This window comes from Phyllobates terribilis, unplaced genomic scaffold (genome assembly GCF_046119375.1).
Source record: "Phyllobates terribilis strain yellow unplaced genomic scaffold, ASM4611937v1 Scaffold_13__5_contigs__length_258822181, whole genome shotgun sequence".
Taxonomy (NCBI): Eukaryota; Metazoa; Chordata; class Amphibia; order Anura; family Dendrobatidae; genus Phyllobates; species Phyllobates terribilis.
Window position 1 is genome coordinate 61189433 of NW_027362773.1, and position 5853 is coordinate 61195285.

Below are 5853 nucleotides of genomic sequence, written 5' to 3' on the forward strand. Positions count from 1 at the left end.
AGGCTATGTTGTGAGGCAAAATTTTAACCCTGCGCATTCCAATTCACCAAACAATTTTGCCCCAATCTACATAATGGGGAAAAAGTGAAAGGAAAAGTGTTGGAGGCAAATTGACAGCTGCCACATGTGAACAAGGGAGAATTAAAGAATGAGAGCGATGGCGCCAAAGAGTATATACCGTACAGTTGCTAAGGTAGGGCCCCGACATGGGATACTCATACTCACCACACACAGGGATATGAACACATACACAAAATGCTCCACACACTACCACATGCTTGAACACATATCCCACCCTCAGCACACACAAAACTCATCTCACAAAGATTTATCAGGCTGCCAATAGCAACCAATCACAGCTCAGCTTCTATTTTCCTACAGTTAATTAATATGAGCTGTGATTGGTTAATATAGGCAACAAAGGACATTCTCAGTATAACAAAGCTTGTGTAAGGTAATAAGATGTCAGTTAGGGTGTGTTGGTGGAAAGGCTGATGACAGTCACATTACTTCTATGTGAGAGGATATAGAAACTGCCAGTTACAGACTATTTTTACCACAATAATGCCTCATAAGAAAAGGAATTTCATGGCACGAATGTCAGCTGATGCGAAAAGAAAAGCTGCATTACGGGCCAATGAAAAATGTGAAGATTGAGAAACAAGGCTGACACACATGAGAACAGCAGCTGCTTCCTCAAGAGCCAATGAACTTTCTGAGCAGAGGGAAGTGAGGCTTGCAGACATGAAAACAAGAGCTGCTTCCTCAAGGGTCAATGAACTTTCTGAGAAGAGGAAAGCAAGGCTTGCAGACATGAAAAAAGAGCTGCTTCCTCAAGGGCCAATGAACTTTCTGAGGAGAGGGAAGCGAGGCTTGCAGATTAGAGAACAAGAACAGCTTCCTCAAGAGCCAGTGAACTTTCTGAGGAGAGGGAAGCGAGGCTTGCAGATAAGAGAAGAAGAGCTGCTTCCTCAAGGGCCAATGAGTAATCTCAGCAGAGAGAAGGCCGACTTGCCACTAAGAGAGTTGCTATTTCTTCCACCAGGGCACAGGAAATGGTTGGAGATTTGAAACATGCTGCCTTTTGTTACCAGTCAGACATAAACTATCAGGATAATCCTAAAGTTCAGATAGGAAACATGGATGTGGTCTGCATGTACTGCAGTGCCCTGAAATGGAAAGATGAACCGCCAGGTTTATGCTGTGCAAATGGCAAGATAAAACTTCCACCTCTCCTGTCACCACTAGATCCCCTAAAGTCTCTGATGACAGGTACCAGTACAATATCAAAGCATTTCTTGGACAACATTAGGAAGTACAACTCCTGCTTCCAAATGACACCATTTGGTGCAACAAAAGAAATGTTTACAACAGGATTTATGCCAACATTTAAAGTTCAAGGACAGGTTTACCACTCAATTGGCTCACTGCTTCCATTACAAGGAGAATAACCTCAATTTCTTCAACTCTTCTTTATTGGAAATGCAGAAGCAGAGGCTCAGCGGAGATGCTCTTTAATTCCTAACACTCGCCTTGATATTGTCACTATTTTGCAGCAGTTCCTTCACTCCAACAATCTATATGTTCAACTTTTCAAGACTGCACTTGAATGCATGCCAAATGACGATTACAAGGTTGTCATTCGAGCCGACAAAACACCACAAGGTGAACATCAGCGACGTTTCAATGCTCCCATATTTGATGAGGTAGCCATCTTGATTGTAGGTAATGATTTTCAAAGCCGTGACATTGTGCTTCAGAAAAGGAACAATAGTTTGCAACGAGTAACAGAAACTCACAGGTCCTATGATGCTCTGCAATATCCAATCATCTTTTGGCAGGGGCAGGATGGCTATCACTTTGGAATACCTCAGACAGATCCCACAACAGGCAACCCTTCAGGAAAAAATGTGTCTGCCATGGACTTCTATGCATATAGGATCATGACAAGATTTGCAGAGGAAAATCACATCTTGAAATGCAAACACCTCTTCCACGAATTTATTGTTGACATGTCTGCAAACATTGAGAGTGAACGTCTTTTATATATCCGACTAAATCAAAAGAAGCTCAGGGCAGAGGAATATATTCACCTTAGAGATGCTGTTGCAAATGATGCTGATTCAAAAGAGTTGGGGAAAATGGTTATTCTTCCATCAACTGTCACTGGAAGCCCACGACACATGCATGAAAATACACAGGATGCAATGACTTATGTGAGAAAGTATGGCCGTCCAGATCTTTTCATCACCTTTACTTGCAATTCTGCCTGGAAGGAAATTGGAGGGCACCTATTGCCGAGCCAAAAAACAGTGAATCGCCATGACCTTATTGCTCGGGTTTTCAAGCAGAAACTTTCAAAAATGACTAATCTCATCACAAAATCACATATTTATGGTGAGACACAGTGCTGGATGTATTCAGTTGAATGGCAAAAAAGAGGCCTTCCTCACGCCCACATCTTGATTTGGCTGAAGCAAAAAATACAGCCTACCGAAATTTACAATATCATCAGTGCCGAATTGCCAGAACCTCATATTGACCCATTGCTGTTTGACACCATCACAAAAAAACGTGATCCATGGTCCGTGTGGGAGTCTGAACAAAAATTCTCCCTGTATGATTGATGGCAGGTGTTCAAAGCATTACCCACGATCCCTGGTCCAAGAAACCCAAACAAGATGGATATCCAGTCTACCGAAGAAGAAAGCCAGGGGATGGTGGTTTCATAGCAAAGCTCAAAATGCGTGTTGGATCATCACTCCAAGAGATAGAAATTGACAACAGGTGGGTAGTGATTTCAACCCTTTGCTCTCAAAAATCTTTAACCCAGCAAACTTGCAGCAGCAGCTCCTAACACCACCTAAGACCACCCTCTTGGCATTTTTTGAGCTGTGTCAACAAGACCCTTTTGTAAAAACAATTCTCTACTGTGATTTACCAAAGTACTACACTTGGAATGCCTCCAGAAAAACACTGGAATGGAGGAAACGGGGGCTTGATATTGAAGGCTATCCAGGGGTGAAAGCAACTGATACTCTTGGTCGCGTCTACACTATTCATCCGTCAAATGCAGAGTGCTTCTACCTGCGCAGGTTACTTCATGTTGTCAAAGGCTCTACCTCATTTTCTGACCTGAAGACCGTCGGAGGCCATGTGTGTGAAACATTCTGGGAAGCTTGCCAAAGAAAAGGACTTTTGGAAAATGATGGACACTGGGACATGACACTCAGTGAAGCAGCAGCCACACAAACCCCAAAGGGACTAAGACACCTCTTTGCTATTATTCTAACAACCTGTAGCATTTCAAATACTCTTGAGATTTGGACAAAGTACAAAACTGATCTCAGTGAGGACATCCTCATGCAGATTAGAAGGGAAAACCCTCAGCAACTCATCAACTTCACTGAGGAAATGTTCAATGAAACTTTAATGCTCCTTGAAGATCAGTGCATAGCAATGTCAGGAAAAGCCTTACAGTTGCTTGGTTTGCCTGCTCCAATAAGAAATCCTGAAGGCATCCAAATGTGTAGGGAGATTTTCCTAGAAACAAACTACAATATTGATAAACTGACAGCATTTGTGTCTCAGAACAAGCCAATATTGGTACCAGATCAAAGGGACACCTATAACTACATTTTAAGTTTCAGTGAAACCAATAAAGGTGGGATTGTCTTCCTTGATGCTCCAGGTGGAACAGGAAAGACACTTGTAATCAACTTGCTCCTGGCAAAATTTCGACAACAAAAAAAGATTGCACTTGCAGTGGCATCTTCTGGAATTGCAGCTACGCTTTTTAAAGGTGTCAGGACAGCACATTCGACATTCAAACTACCACTTAACCTGTCTCATAGTGACAGCCCCGTGTGTAATATTGCCAAGGGATCAGGACTGGCCAAATTGCTCCAAAAATGCAGTGCCATCATTTGGGATGAATGTACCATGTCACACAAAAGGGCTCTGGAAGCAGTGGACAGACTGCTGCAAGAAGTTCTTAGCAACAAATATATCATGGGAGGAGTAGTTGTTGTTTTGGCAGGTGACTTCTGCCAAACACTACCTGTTATTTCAAGATCAGCCCCTGCAGACGAACTGAATGCCTGTCTCAAAGCATCGTACCTTTGGAGAAAAGTAAAGAAAATGTCACTGAACACAAACATGAGGGTCTACATGACAGGCGATGTTTCTGCTGGACTGTTTTCGAGCCAGCTGTTGACTATTGGAGATGGCAAGGAACCAGTAAACTCAATCACTGGACAGATCACCTTCCCAAGCAACTTTTGTTGCATTGTGACTTCCATTGAGGAGTTGAAAGCAAAGGTTTTTCTAAACATTCAACTCCACTTCAAAAATTCTGGCTGGCTGTGTGAAAGGGCTATTCTAGCTCCCAAAAATGAGTGTCAACAAGATCAATCTTCAAATTCTAAGTCTCCTTCCAGGTGTGTGCACAACCTACAAGTCAGTGGATACAGTAATAGACCCTGCTCAAGCATTATTTTATCCAACTGAGTTCCTCAATTCCTTGGAGCCACAAGGACTTCCGCCTCACAACCTCTTTCTAAAACCTGGAGCACCTATTCTGCTATTGAGAAATTTGGATCCACCAAAGCTGTGTAATGGAACAAGACTCTTGATTAAGAACCTGTTTCCACATGTAATTGAGGCAACCATTTTGACAGGATGTGCCACAGGAGAAGATGTTTTCATTCCAACGATTCCTCTCATTCCATCTGATTTGCCTTTTGATTTTAAACGCCTCCAGTTTCCTGTTCGACTGGAATTTGCTATGTCCATCAACAAGGCTCAGGGACAGTCCTTGAAAGTAGTTGGAATCGATTTACAATCTCCATGCTTTTCTCATGGTCAACTTTATGTGGCCTGGTCAAGAGTTGGAACAGCCAAAAATCTGTTTGTGTTTGCACCTGAAGGAAGAACTAAGAATGTCATTTATCAAAAGGCTCTCGAATAAGGAGTAGAAGATTACTTCACATTACTTGGCCAATTTAGTTAAATCTGTGTGGAATATCTCTGGTGTTGAAATGTATGTTGTGAAATGCTTCTATTAGCTTAGTTTTTGCCTTTTAATAATTACATTTCTATTTGTTTTGTGGTTTTTGTGTGGAGAATAAATTTTTGTTAGCACATTCTATTTTGCTAACAGCAGTTATTAACCCGGGCGAAGCCGGATAGTACAGTTAGTTTATCTATATATTTGAAATTTTTGTGCATAAGTGCATCTGATTGACAGTTATTTATTTTATAAACATGTCAGTCTATTCTTATTTATCCCTGTATTTACACAGGTGGTGCTTAATTTTCAATACATTTTCTATTATATGCACATAACATATGATTCAGCCACAAGTTGGGTTTGTTTTCATCCAATAGGTTACTATGTTCAAATATATTGATCAATTTCATTTATTGTAGTAGTATAACTTTTTTTGGGATTGTTGAACAACCTATTAGGATGACGTCTTTTCATGTCATATATTCTACTTTTTTGATAAGGTAAATACCTTATTACCTATTAATTTTTTGTGCATGTTAATTTTTGCCCTGCTTCTGTGAAGCACTGTATTTTACAGTTTTTTATTCATTTTTTGATATAATAAAGTTTATTTTATGGTCCAACAATATACTCGTATAAATTATTTTTTGGGGGATTAATTTCCTGTGGAAAAAGAGTGTGTGTTATGTAAATATCTATAAAAGCAGGAACAGACAAAACGTGCAATGGACCCTCTTGTGCTGTATGCACTGCAGTCTGCCACATACACTGCTTGCCTTGCTTTTTAAGCAAATAATCAGGATTAAGATAAAAAAAACTAGCTATGGCCCCTGATATCTGGG

The 5853-nt window shown here is 40.8% G+C and overlaps 1 pseudogene; it reads left to right on the plus strand.

Annotated features, from left to right (window-relative positions):
* Positions 1-1613: 1613 nt before the first annotated feature.
* LOC141173590 (uncharacterized) lies at positions 1614-5515 on the plus strand (annotated as a pseudogene).
* Positions 5516-5853: the final 338 nt, after the last annotated feature.